At 43.5% G+C, this 14,101-nt stretch overlaps 1 long non-coding RNA gene across 2 annotated transcripts; it reads right to left on the bottom strand.

Moving 5' to 3' along the window:
- Nucleotides 1–231: 231 nt before the first annotated feature.
- On the bottom strand, nt 232–12,204 carry LOC142475243 (uncharacterized). 2 transcript variants are annotated; one of them, XR_012790817.1, is made up of 6 exons: nt 12,102–12,204; nt 8,357–8,476; nt 7,273–7,370; nt 5,596–5,706; nt 2,174–2,283; nt 232–802 (listed from the first exon to the last, which is right to left on the bottom strand). It is a non-coding gene; the product is annotated as an uncharacterized LOC142475243 (long non-coding RNA). The 2 variants fall into 2 exon arrangements; XR_012790818.1 differs by having other exon boundaries at nt 5,596–5,698.
- Nucleotides 12,205–14,101: the final 1,897 nt, after the last annotated feature.

Here is a 14,101-nt window from a genome sequence, read left to right as displayed (position 1 = left end):
CAAGAGAGATTATTGTGATCAGAGGTGGAATGAGAGGGGTGAGAAGGGTCGCTGCCCAGGGAGTAGCCTGACAGGGGGTACAGAAATCTCTTTTGGTGCATATATTGCGGAGCTGCATTGATTGACTTGTCAATCAGCTCTGCTGCCTATCCCATTGACATCATGATCCGGCACTGTGATCAGCTGCAGCGCTGACCCAGGTGTGTTAGTGCAGCACTTTACAGGGAGGGAACAGAGGTTGTGGATGACAGATGCTGGGGATAGGCCATGAGTACGGGCCAGAGTAAGGTGGAGACTTTCTGTACTCTGCATACAGGACACTGCATGCATGACAGTGTCTGTGTGTGTGTGTGTGTGTGTGTATTCCAAGTGTCAGTGTGCATAAGTAAGTGTGCTCTGTAAGTATGCCTGTGTGGCAGGTATAGGGGGGTGGTTCAGCTGGAGGAACTTATCCAGGCACAAAAGCACATAGATGCCCCAGATTATACCACCCCAAATGCTGATAATATCCTGCTGCACTTTACAGAAGATGATGCAGATGTCAGTGGGTGGTGGGTTCATTAAATCCATCCATCATATCATAGCCACACTGTGCATATGATGTACTGAATCAATCACAGGAAGACATCTCCATGGTAGGGGTAGAAGTTAACAGAATATGTCCAGCACTGTGGTGTGTAGCCCATAAATAATAATTGTGCACATTACAGAACATACTTGCAACTGCAAGATCATTTTGCTGCTTGTAGTGTTTGCTCTTGTCCTGTGCAGTGTTGTCGTAGATCCGTCTCTTCAGTGTTCACTGCAATAAAAGTAAGACATTGCATTAATATTACAGAAGTTTGGGAGCTGAAATCCCACTATGCTGCAGACATTTTCCCTTTGCATAAGATTCTTGTGATTATATCTCAATGATGATCAATAACAACTACATCATAACACAGCCGCTCAATACAAAATATGTATTTGCTATCAATGGTCATGGAGGCCAAACGTCACACAATGTACAGATATACTGCTGCGGCCGAGTTTATTCGAGCATTTGCCCGTTCTTGGCCGCAGCAGTAACCTGGCGCGCGCCGGAGGGTGCCGGGCGCACGCCGAAGCAGCGGAGGAGCGCCCTCCGATCGGGGCTTTCTCCCTTCCGCTGCCGGGTCCGTCGGGTCCCCCGGAACCCCCTGCCGCTGTCCCCCACATCGCGGGACACCAGTGCTCCCTCGGGGAGCCCTGGACGCGCGTGCAGGGGGCGCAGGCACCCGATGACGCGTGACCGTGCATCGGTGATGCGCGGCACGCTGAGGGAGTGCGGCTAGCACGCCGGGGCATCCCCCGGCTTGCGGTGCTAGCCGTGCTTCAATAAAACGTGTCGGTAGTGTAGCAAGGATTATTTCTTCCTCTGGTGCATTATGATGGGATGTGTTGTAAGATTCTGCATTATTAGCATCACTGAATCTTTTGGAAACTGAGTAATATTCTATGTTTTAATGCAATATTATGGATGATCAGCCGGTAAAATAAAGCTTACTGTATCTGTAGCCATGCTCTACCCATGATGTGCTGAATCAATGACTGCAGAGTGATTCAGAGTGGTAAACATGACTGGAACTCATCTCTGAATAGAGGACAGAACAGCAGTGCAGAGTAGGAGGTGAATGTATCTCAAATGGAAGACTTAGTAGCTGTGTGGGGAGTAGACAGTACAGACTGATCAAATAAATAGTTAAAGGAGTATCTTCAACATTACTTGGCTTTGTTATCAACATTGAAGTTTCTCTTGTTTTTTCTGTTCTTTAAATCACTACTACTGATGCCATGTGTAACCTGTACTGAGAGATATACTCTACTGGCCTAGATGAAACCATATGATGCAAACAGGATTCATCCCACTCCAGATTCATATGATTGCACCACTTCAACCTTTAATAAAACACATAGAACTACAGCAGTGCGCTACTGCACATGTTCTTGTTATGAATGGTAGTAGATGTGGTCCTTGGGTCAATACTTCATACAGCAGCCACACTCTACTCATGATGTATTGAATCAACAAAAACCTGCATGGTACAGATCACAGGAAGGGTAGAGTAGAGGGGAATATGTCCAATGCGAAACCCTTAGCAGCTGGATTGTGTGGAGTCAACAAAACGACAAATACTAAATGAGAAATATACACATTGCTTATCTGTCTCTGTGTAGTCATTTTCCTCCTATTCAACTGTCTTTCAAAATTTCTCTTCTGACAGAAAAGAAACACATGGCTTCAATATTCACTGTTCTTCCCTCCTGAAATAAAAGTTAAGCATTGCATGGTTATGATCATACATACAATGAACCTTGCGCCAAACCATGTGATCCAAAGTAAATCCACCTCCCTCCCATAGCTGTGTTCCTTCTAGAGCTTCTACCACACAAGTCATTAATGTTCGTGACACTGTACTGCAGTCACAGTCTGCACACAAAGTACTGAATCAATTACATCACACTGAAAAGGCAGTCTACATGATGCAATAGTTAACCATAATAACTCTGTCATGCAAATGACAGGAAAACCTATATGTATATCATTAGGGGAGAGGGGAAAAATAATTAAAAAATAAGTGCGAAAAATAAAAACAGATTATAGGAAAGTAAATCCTTGCCCTGGGAACTTTACAATCTAATAGAAATGTTAGAAGACTTAAAGAGAGGCAGCAGTTGGGGGAAGAAGTGCAGTAGATGACAATGCTTGTCCTTAATGGTGGGTACAATTAGTAGAAAGCACATCTTGGGAACAATAGTTGTTAGCAGTGACTGTGGGTGTGGGACAGTAGCCACGAGTCAAAGTTTTTTAAATGCTTGATTTAAGTCGTGAATTTTAAGATTGGTCTTACATGTGGGTGGAAGAGGTTATGTTGGCATATACTGAGTGTGAGGAAGTTTCACATGTACGGTGCAGTGATGGAAAATGGTTTCAGGCAAGTGAGAGAACAGTAGAGGTGAAAGAAGTTTACAGGAGACAGTTATGGTTATAGTGCAAGAGACAAGCAAGGGCATAACGAGAGATCAAAGATGATATGCAAGAAGGAGCAGATTAATGGAGAGCCTTAACAAAAAGGTAAGGAGGAGAACTTTGTAGGTGATACAAAAACTTGATGGGATGCCAGGACAGGGATTTAAGGAGATGAGCAGAGACTGTTGTGGGAGAAAGTGAGATAATTCAAGCAGCAGAGTTTTGCATAGGAGAAAGTTGTGAAGCATGGAGGCCTGTTAGTAGTATGTTAAAATAACCTATAGGATAACAGTATACATTGGAGTTTTAGCAGTAGGTTGAGAGGGGAAAGGGAAGATCTTGGCAATATTACAGAGAAAGAGGCAACACATTTTACCCATAGCCGTGCATGTGAATGGAGATGGAATTGAAGAGCCAAATGTTACTCCTATGCAACATGTTTGATGACAAGATAGATGGTAGTACTGTTTACTGTGATGGAGAAAGGGGATAATATGAGCCCAGTGTTAGACATTAAGTTTAAGGCAGTGGAGTGCCATCCATGAGCATATAGCCAGGAGACAACCCAAGAGTAGGGACTGGATTGCAGGAGTGAGAACAGGGGTGGATAGATTTGTGTGTGTATCATCCGCATAGAGATTATATCTAAGGCCAAAAGCATTGATGAAGTCACCAAATGATAGTATGTAGAGAGAAAGAGAGATCTCAGAACAGAGCCCTGATGTATACCCACAGACAGATCAATAGAAGACGAAGACATGTTAGCAACAGAGATGGAGAATGTGTGACAGGAAAGTTATGATGAAAACCAGGATAGAACTTTGTTACTGATACCAAGAGAGAGTTTAGAATATGAAGGAGGAGAGTGATTGAGAGCATCAAACGCAGCCGATAGATCAAGTAGGATTAGTAGGGAAAAACCTTGGGAATTAGCTTTAAGCACAGTCTGTAGAACGTGCTGTACGAAAGGCAGGTTGTAAAGGATCCAGGAGGGCATGTGATTTAAGAATGTTGACACTAGCAATTAGAAGGCAAACAGCATGAGGGATACAGAGCGGTAGTTAGTAAGGCACATAGGGTGTAGTTTGTTTCTGACAAAAGGGTGACCGCTACAGGCTTAAAGTAAGAGGGCAAAAATCCAGAGAATAGGGAGAAATTGAAGATGTGGGTGAGAGTGGGGACTAAGAGATGCAGTAAGGTGTGAGGGGATACGATCTAGAGGGCTTGTGGTAGAGGGAGAATAGAAGATGATTAGCTTCCAGCTCTGTAAGAGAAGAAAAGGAGTCAAGTGCAGAAGGAGATTTGGGAAGAAGGAGAGAAGGGGGAAGGGACAGAAGGAATCTCCTTTTGGGTGGCATCCACCTTGCCTCTGAAGTAGTCAAATGCTTGAGGAGAAGTGAAGGAAGGATGGCAAGTGGGAGGAGAAGGTCAGTGGAGGGAGTCAAATACAGAGAAAAAAAACAGCGTAAATTAAATTTGAGTGTTGATGAGTGTGGAAAAAAGTAGTGTATTTAGCCCTAGAGAGCAGCTTTATACAGGACAGGAGACATTTTTACTGTAGAAAAATCAAACAAAGTGTGAGATTTCCTCCGTAGGTATTAAGAACAGCGAGTGGAAGTGTGATGAGTGTGTTTGGGAATTTAGCCAAAGGTGTGGGTTAGAGGGATGAGTGTGTCAGAGCCTATAGGGGGCATATAGATAGGAGGATAGCATTGTAAGAGTTAATAAGATTGTTAGTTTAAGCAGAAAGAAAGAGAGAGAAGAGAGAAGAGAGGTTAGAGTAGATGTCAGAGGAGAGTTTAATTAAGCAGAGGCAAATCAGTGGGACAGGTAAGATGCGGTGAGGGGAATGACTGATTGTGACTGATGAGAGCAGAAGAGGTTATGTACAACTAGAGCCTTGTTAGTAAGAGTGGACATTCCAGAGGGCACAGGAGAAGGGAAGAGAAAAGTAAGGAAAGGAATGTGGATTACATTAGATAGGTTAACACTCTTAGTAGGGAGGCCTGATGTGTATATGAGCCGGTCCAAGATTATAAGAGATATCCCCCAACATCAGCGAGCATAGAAGGAGACACAGAGATAGGTGTAGAGAGAGACAGAGATAGGGATATGTAGAGAGAGAAGGGCGTCAAGAGAATGAGACAGATAGGCGTAGAGAGAGGAGACATAGAGAGAGGGGGCTTTGAGAGGGGGGCGTAGAGAATGAGGGAAGGTGGAAGAGAATAGGATGTGCAGGAGTGCATTTCATTGAGCAGTGCAGAAATAGCTGCAATAGAGGTCTGTACAAATGGTGCTTTGTGTAGACACATGCAAAGGTAGGGGAAGGAAAGTGTATAGAACATGTGGATAAAAGCAGGAGTGTGGAAGTTAGAGAAATTAGAAAAGTTTTACAGAGGAGTGAGGAAACAGTAAACAGAAAGAACAAGAGAGAGGTTACATTGGGATGACGTGCTGTGGTAGAGAGAAATGCTAGGAGAGAGCCTCCAGATATTAGAGGACATGAATTGAGAGAGCAAATGTATAAATCAAAACCGGAGGGGGAGGTATAGCACGAAAGCTTGCACAGCAGTTGATGAAGATTATAGTCTTAAAGTTGCGTGTACCTGTCAGGGCACTCAAGAAGGTCAATGCTCACAAGTGCAGAGTTCATGAAGAAATGCTGAATCCAGTTCCCCTCCAATTTAATTTTAATATAACTTTTTCATTCTTCATTACTGCAAAAAGCAAACAAAACAAAACCACATTGCATTACTATTTTCAAAATGGATTGAATGACATATTCAACAGTAACTGTGTGATGCCAATATTGCCTTCTCACTCGTAGGCCAGTACGGTCAGGTACCCAGTACTGATAAAACAATAAGTGCCCGTACTAAGTACCAATATGAATTATAAGGAAATGTAAAATCTCCAGGTCTCTCTCCATCTCTGCAACAGATATATGGATAAGCCCATATTAAGGCATCACGTGACCGGAGCCGTCACTGACTGGGTATACGCAAAGATGCAGGGAGATGCAAAGAAAGGGAGGGAGAGAGACAGGGAGAAGATGGGAAACGGAGGGAGGCACGGATGGCAGGCCTCTCTCTTTCACTGGTGCATGCAAGGAGCTGGTCCCAACATCCACAAAGTGTGTGTGTATTATTGGTTGTGTTTTATGGCGGTAGGAGGATAGTGTGTATATTGTGTGTGTGTGGGAGTATTATATTGTGTGTAGGGTATTATAGTGTGTATATTATGTTGAGGTGCAGAGGAGAGTGTTAGATTGGGTATCTTGTGTTAGGGGGTATTGTGTATATTGTGTTTAAGACTATAATATTATTGGGGAGATTATTATTGAGGAGGTATTAAAGTGTGTATTGTGGGGAGTATTAGTGTATGTATTATTTGTGGGTGACAGATGCTGTGGGTAGGCCAAGAGTACGGGCCAGACTAAGGTGGAGACTTTCTGTACTCTGCATACAGGACTCTACATGCACTGCAGAGGTGAAATTCCCCCAACTCCAATTTGCTACACTCTCCAAGAGAGAATATTGTGATCAGAGGTGGAAGATGAGCAGGGTCACTGCCCAGGGAGTAGCCTGTCAGGGGGCATGGAAATCTCTTTTGGTGCGTATGTTGCCACGTGGCATTGATTGACCGGTCAATTAGCACTGCTTCCTATCACAGTGACATGATCCGGTGCTGTGATCGGTTGCAGCGCTGACCAAGGTGTGTTAGTGCAGCAATTTACAGGGAGGGAACAGAGGTTGTGGGTGACAGATGCTGGGGGTAGGCCAAGAGTACGGGCCAGAGCAAGGTGGAGATATTCTGTACTCTGCATGCCCATCCTGCATGCCCAGGACTCTGCATGCATGCCAGTGGCTGTGGGGTGTGTGTGTGTAGGTATGCCAAGTGTCAGTGTGCATAAGTAAGTGTGCTGTGTGTGTAAGTAAGTTTGCCTGTGTGGCAGGAGGTGTAGGGGGGTGGGGGGCGGGGGGCGGTTCAGCTGGAGGACTTTACCCAGCACAAAAGCACATAGATGCCTCTGATTATATCACCCCAAATGCTGATAATATCCTGTTGTAGATGCACTTTACAGAAGATGATACAGATGTCATCAGTGTTTGGTGGGTTCATTAAATCAATCCATCATATAATAGCCACACTATGCATATGATGTACTGAATCAGTAACACCAATCACAGGAAGACATCTCCATGGTAGGGGTAGTGTTGAAGTTAACAAAATATGTCCAGCACTGTGGTGTGGAGCCCATACATAATAATTGTGCACATTACCAGAACAACATATTGTCAACTGCATGATCATTTTGCTGCTTGTAGTGTATACTCTTGTCCTGTGCAGTGTTGTAGTAGATCCGTCTCTTCGGTGTTCACTGCAATAAAAGTAAGACATTGCATTAATATTACAGAAGTTTGGGGGCTGAAATCCCACTATGCTAATGACAGTTTCCCTTTGCATAAGATTCTTGTGATTATATCTCAATGATGATCAATAACAACTACATCATAACACAGCTGCTCTATACAGAATATGTATTTGCCATCAATGGTCATGGAGGCAATATGTCACACAATGTACATATATAGCAAGGATTATTTCTTCCTCTGGTGTATTATGATGGGAGGGTGAGATTCTGCATTATCAGCATCAGTAAATCTGTAGGAAACTGAGTGATATTCTATTTTTTAATGCAATATTAGGGTAAAATAAAGCTTGCTGTATCTATAGCCATGCTCTACCCATGATGTGCTGAATCAATGACTGCAGAGCGATTTAGAGTGGTAAACATGACTTGAACTCATCTCTGAATAGAGGGTAGCACAGTAGTGCAGAGTAGAAGGTGAATGTATCTCAAATGGAAACCCTTAGCAGCTGTGTGGGGAGTAGACAGTACAGACTGACCAAGTAAATAGTAAAAAGTAGTAACTTCAACATTACTTGGTTTTGTTCTCCACTCCTGTTTTTCTGTTCTTTAAATCACTAATACTGATGCCATATGTAACCTGTACTGAGAGTTATATACTCTACTGGCCTAGATCAAATTAAATGATGCAAACAGGATCCCTCCCACTCAAGATTCATATGATTGCACCACCTCAACCTTTCATAGCAATAACATAGAACTGCAGCAGTGCGCTACTGCACATGTTCTTGTTATGAATGGTAGTAGATGTGGTCCTTGGGTCAGTACTTCATACTGTAGCCACACTCTATTCATGATGTATTGAATCAACAAAAATCTGCATGGTACAGATCACAGGAAGGGGTGGAGTAGAGGTGAATATGTCCAATGCGAAACCCTTAGCAGCCGGATTTTTTGGAGTCAATAAAACGACAAATACTAAATGAGAAATATACACATTGCTTATCTGTCTCTGTGTAGTCATTTTCCTCCTCTTCAACTGTCCTTCAATTTTCTATTTTGCAAGAAAATGAACACATGGCTTCAATATTCACTTCTGTTCTGCAGTCTTTCCTCTTGAAATAAAAAAGTTAAGCATTGCATTATTATTATTATAATTATTATTGACGATACATACAATGAACCTTGCTCCAAACCATGTGATACAAAGCAAATCCACCTCCCTCCCACAGCTGTGCTCCTTCTAGAGCTTCTACCACACAAGTTATTCATGTCAGTGAAACTGTACTGCAGTCCCGGTCTGCACACAATCTACTGAATCAATGACATCACACTGTGTCACACAATGTCATGCTAACGACAGGAAACAATCTTTGTATATATCTTTGTATATATAATAATAATAATAATAATAATAATAAAAAAATAAGACAGGACAGACACTCCTACATTGCAATCAATAGAAAATAACTGGGACAGGCACTTCAAGGATGCATACGGTCCCGGATAAACTGTAGCTACCTATACACGTGTGCCTTGTCTCTAGACTCTGCATATATCTCTATTTATATACCACCCATTGTGTACTCAGCGCTTTACAAGAGAGACCAAAAAGTACAGGAAATTATTATACAATAAGTTCAACAAACAAAAACAGACAATAGGAAAGTAAATCCCTGTCCTGGGTAGTTTACAATCTAAGAGAAATGTAAGGAGACTTACAGAGAGACAACAGGTGGGGGAACAAGTGCAGTAGATGACAATGCTTGTCCTTAATGGTGGGTACTTGTAGTATAAAGCACTTCTTGGGAACAATAGTTAGTGACTGAATGAGTGACAGTAGCAACGAGTAAAAGCTATTGAAATGCTTCATTTAAGTTGTGAATTTTAAGGTTGATCTTAAATGTGGGTGGAAGAGGGTATGTTGGCATATACTGAGTGTGTGTGAGTTTCACAGGTAAATTGATGGGAAAGGGTTTCAGGCAAGAGAGCGAGTGCGCAGTAGAGGTGTAAGAAGTATAATGGAGACAGCTATTAGTAGAGCTTAGGAGACGAGGAAGGGCATAACGAGACCAAAGATGATATGTAGGAAGGAGCAGATGAATAGAGAATAGTGTTGGACTGGGTCCTCAACTATAAAAAAATGGGTAACGGGTACCCGGCCAAAATGAAAGGTTCTACCCGGTCGGGTACACGGTTTGGCACTTACCTTCCGGGTGGCGGTGACATCTAGGATCAGCAGCAGTCCTGTGACGGTGGCAGCATCTGTGGTGTCTTCAGCCGGCGGGGGAGCTGCAGGCTCACAGACACAGCTTACCTGCTTCGGTGCTGTGGAAGTGATTCCTGCAGCTCCCCCCGCCAGGTGAAGACACCTCTGATGCTGCCAACATCAGAGGACTGCTGCTGCTGATCCTAGATGTCTTAGGAAAGGTAAGTATAAAAGATTATTTCCAGCTGCCCTGACATTACCCGACGCCGGGTATTACCCGGCCAAGTCCACTTCTCAGTGGCCGGTTTCGAGTAATGTCCGGGTAGCTGGAAATGTGTCGGGTAACGCCGGGTACTCGGTACACCACTAATAGAGAACCTTAACAAAAAGGTAAGGAGGAGAACTTTGTAGGTGATCTGAAACTTGATGGGAAGCAAGGAGAGGGATTTAAGGAGGAGGAGGAGATGAGCAGATACTGTTGTGGGAGAAAGGGAAATTATTCAAGCAGCAGAGTTTTGGATAGATTGCAAATGAGAAAGTTGTGAAGCAGGGAGCCCTGTTAGCAGTATGTTAACCCATACGATAAGGGCATGCATTGGCGTTTTAGCAGTAGATTGACAGAGAAAAGGGCAAATCTTGGAAATATTACAGAGAAAGAATCGACAAACTTTAGCCAGTGTCGTGAATGAAGATGGAAAGGGAAGAGTCAAATGTTACTCCTAGGCAATGTGCTTTCATGACAGGATGATGGTAGTACTGTTTACTGCGATGGAGAAAGGTGATATTAGGCCAGATTTAGGGGGAAATATGAGGAGCTCAGTTTTAGACATTAGGTTTAAGGCAGAAGAGTGTCATCCATGGAGGATATAGCCAGGAGGCGACCCGAAACTAGGAACTAAATTGCAGGAGTGACGGTAGGGTGGATAGGTGTGTGTATCATCTGCATAGAGATGATATCAAGGGCCAAAATAGTTGATAAGGTCAACTAGTGATAGTATGTAGTGAGAGAGGTCCCAGAACAGAGTCCTGAGGTATACCAACAGACAAAACAACAGGAGACAAAGACACGTTAGCAACAGAGATGGAGAATGTGTGATGGAGAAGTATGATGAAAACCAGGATATAAGTTTGCTGCGGATACGAAGAAAGAGTTTAGAATATGAATGAGAAGAGTGATTGACAGTATCAAAAGCAGAAGAGAGATCAAGCAGGATTAGTAAGTAAAATGGACCTTGGGAATTTTCTTTATGTACATAATTGGTTACATTGGGAAAGGCAGATTGTGAAGGGCCCAGAGGAGCATGTGATTTAAGAATGTTGATCAAACGGGAGATCACAAGACGTTCTAGCAATTAGGAGGCAAATGGTAGGACGGATACAGGGCGATAGTTAGAAATTCACACAAGGTCAAGGTTATTTTTGAGAATAGGGGTGACCACTGCATGCTTAAAAGGAAGAGTTGAAAGAGCCAAAGGATATGGAGGAATTGAAGATGTGGGTGAGAGTGAGAATATAGGATTGAGAGGGCATGTGGTAGAGGGAGAAGAGAAGATCAGGTTCCAGCTTTGTGACAGGAGAAAAGGAGTCAAGAGTGCAATGAGATCTAGATAGAAAAAGAGAGAGGGGGAAGGGAGAGAACGAATCTACTTGTGGATGGCATCCACCTTGCCTCAAGTGAGCAAAGGCTTGAGGAGAAATAAAGGATGGATGTTAAGTGGGAGGAGAAAGTCAGTGGTGGGACTCAAATACATAGAAGACAGTGTGAATGAAATTGGAGTGTTGATGAGTGAGGAAAAAGTAGTGTTTGACCTTAAAAAAAGGAGCAGAGTTTTACAGAACAGGACAAAGGTTTAGTGTAGAAAATCAGACTGTGAGATTTCCTCCATAGGTGTTAAGAGCAGCAGTGTGATGTGATGAAGTGTGATGAGAGCGTGCTTGTGAATTAAACCAATGCATGGGTTAGGCTGCGTCTATAGTAAGCACGCAACAGATGGCAAAGTTAGCGCATGCCTGTCGCTCCAGCAATCCCTGCACTGAGGTCCGAGGCGACGGGGAGGCCCTGCATCGCTCGCACGCACTGTGGACAACCAAGCGTGTGCCCATGATAATCACGGCCTTAGAGGGATGAGTGTGTCAGAGCCTAGAAGGGGCATATAGATGATGGAGGAGGAGGGAGGAGGAGATGATAGCATTGTAAGAGTTAACAAGATAGCTAGTTTAAGAAGAAAGTGAGGAGAGGTTAGAGATAAGGGTAGATGTCAGAGGAGAGAGTTCAATTAAGCTGAGGTATCGAGTAGGACAGGGGTGAGGGGAATGAGAAGTGGTGGATGATGAGAGCAGAAGAGGTCATGTACAAATAGACCATGTTAGTCGTAGAGCAGACATTCCAGAGGGCACGTGAGAAGGGAAGAGTAAAGTGAGACAAGGAATGTGGATTACATTAGATGGGTTAATACGCTTAGCAGGGAGGTGGAGAGAGAGGCAAGAGGCAGAGGGTGGTGTAGGGGTAGAGGAAGAGATGTTGCATGTACCTTGTCAGAACATTAAAGAACGTCAATTCACACTGGTGCAGAGTTGATGATGAAATGCTGAATCCAGTTCACGTCCAATTCAATTTTAACAGAACTTTTTCATTCTTCATTACTGCAAAAAAAAATTAAAAAACAATGCATTACTATTTTCAAAATGGATTGAATTCCCCCACCAATGACTATGTGTTACCAATATATCCCTCTCAGTCCCACTGCAGCACATACTGTACCAGTGTGAAAGTAAGAAGGTACACAGTACCGGTAAAACAATACGTGCCGGTACTATGCACCATATGAATTATAAGGGGATGTAAATCTCCCAGTCTCTCTCCATATCCGCAACAGAGCGGGCTCCGGTCAGTGGCATGGATGCCCATATATGGGTATGCTCATATTTGGGCATCCCATGTCACTGACCGGAGCCGGCTCTGAGTATAGGGATATATGCGGAGACGCACAGGTGCAAGGAAATGGGAGGAGGCACGGTGAGAAACAGGGAGAGACCACAGGAAGATAGAGGGCAACAACTTCCACAAGGTACTTGTATGGGTATAATTGTTTGTATTTTGTGCAGAGGGGGTAATTTCAGATAAAATACAATTCTCCACCCTCTACGAAACAATTCCACTTTGTTCAGTAAGCCAGAAAGTCTTGGTCCCATGTGGACTGAATTTAATGCAAATAAGGTCCTTAATACACAAGTAAAGAATAAAGTTACTTATTCTCTACTGTAAGAAGTGCCACATTGCCCACTATTTGGGTCCTGTGCCCAGATTGTGACCATGCATGGCAGAGGTGAGATTCCCCCAACTCCAATTTGCTACACTCTCCAAGAGAGATAATTGTGATCAGAGGTGGAACTAGGGGAGGGTGTGAGCAGGGTCACTGCCCAGGGAGTAACCTGACTGGGGGCACGGAAATCTCATTTAGTGCATATGTTGCGGCACTGCATTGATTGACCGGTCAATCTGCACTGCTGCCTGTCACAGTGACATCCTGATCGGGCACTGTGATCAGCTATAGCACTGACCCAGGTGAGATAGTTCAGCACTTTACAAGGAGGGAACAGATGTTGTGGGTGACAGATGCTGGAGGTAGGCCAAGACTGTTGGCCAGAGTAACGTGGAGATTTACTGCACTCTGCATGCCCATCCTCTCCCTGACATCAGGGGAAGGAAGTGGCCCTGGGGTGTGTGTAGGTATGCCAGATGTCAGTGTATGCATAAGTAAGTATGCCTGTGTAGTGGGAGGTGTAGGGGCGTTAAGCTGGAGGACTTAAAACAGGCACAAAAGCACATAGATACCTCTGATTATACCGCACCAAATGCTGATAATATCATGCTGTAGCTGCACTTTACAGAAGATGATGCAGATGTCATCATTGGTTGGTGGGTTCATTAAATCAATCCATCATATCATAACCACACTGTGCATATGATGTACTGAATCAGTAACACCAGGAAGACATCTCCATGTTAGGAGTAGAGTTGAAGTTAACAGAATATGTCCAGCACTGTGGTGTGTAGCCCATAAATAATAATTGTGCACATTACCAGAACAACATACTGTCAACTGCAAGATCATTTTGCTGCTTGTAGCGTATGCTCATCCTGTACAGTGTTGTAGTAGATCCGTCTCTTCAGTGTTCACTGCAACAAAAGTAAGACATTGCATTAATATTACAGACGTTTGGGGGCTGAAATCTCACTTCGCTGCGGACAATTTCCCTTTGCATAAGATTCTTGTGATTATGTCAATGATGATCAATAACTGCATCATAACACAGCCGCTCTATACAGAAGATGTACTTGCTCTCATTGGTCATTGAGGTAATACGTCACACAATGTACAGATATAGCAAGGATTATTTCTCCCACTTGTGCATTATGGCATTATGATGGGAAATGTTGTGAGATTCTGCATTATCAGCATCACTGAATCTTTTGGAAATTAAGTGATATTCTATGTTTTAATGCAATATTATGGGTGATCAGCCGGTA

This window comes from Ascaphus truei, unplaced genomic scaffold (genome assembly GCF_040206685.1).
Source record: "Ascaphus truei isolate aAscTru1 unplaced genomic scaffold, aAscTru1.hap1 HAP1_SCAFFOLD_1124, whole genome shotgun sequence".
Classification (NCBI taxonomy): Eukaryota; Metazoa; Chordata; class Amphibia; order Anura; family Ascaphidae; genus Ascaphus; species Ascaphus truei.
This window is presented reverse-complemented; position numbering and strand designations above follow the sequence as displayed.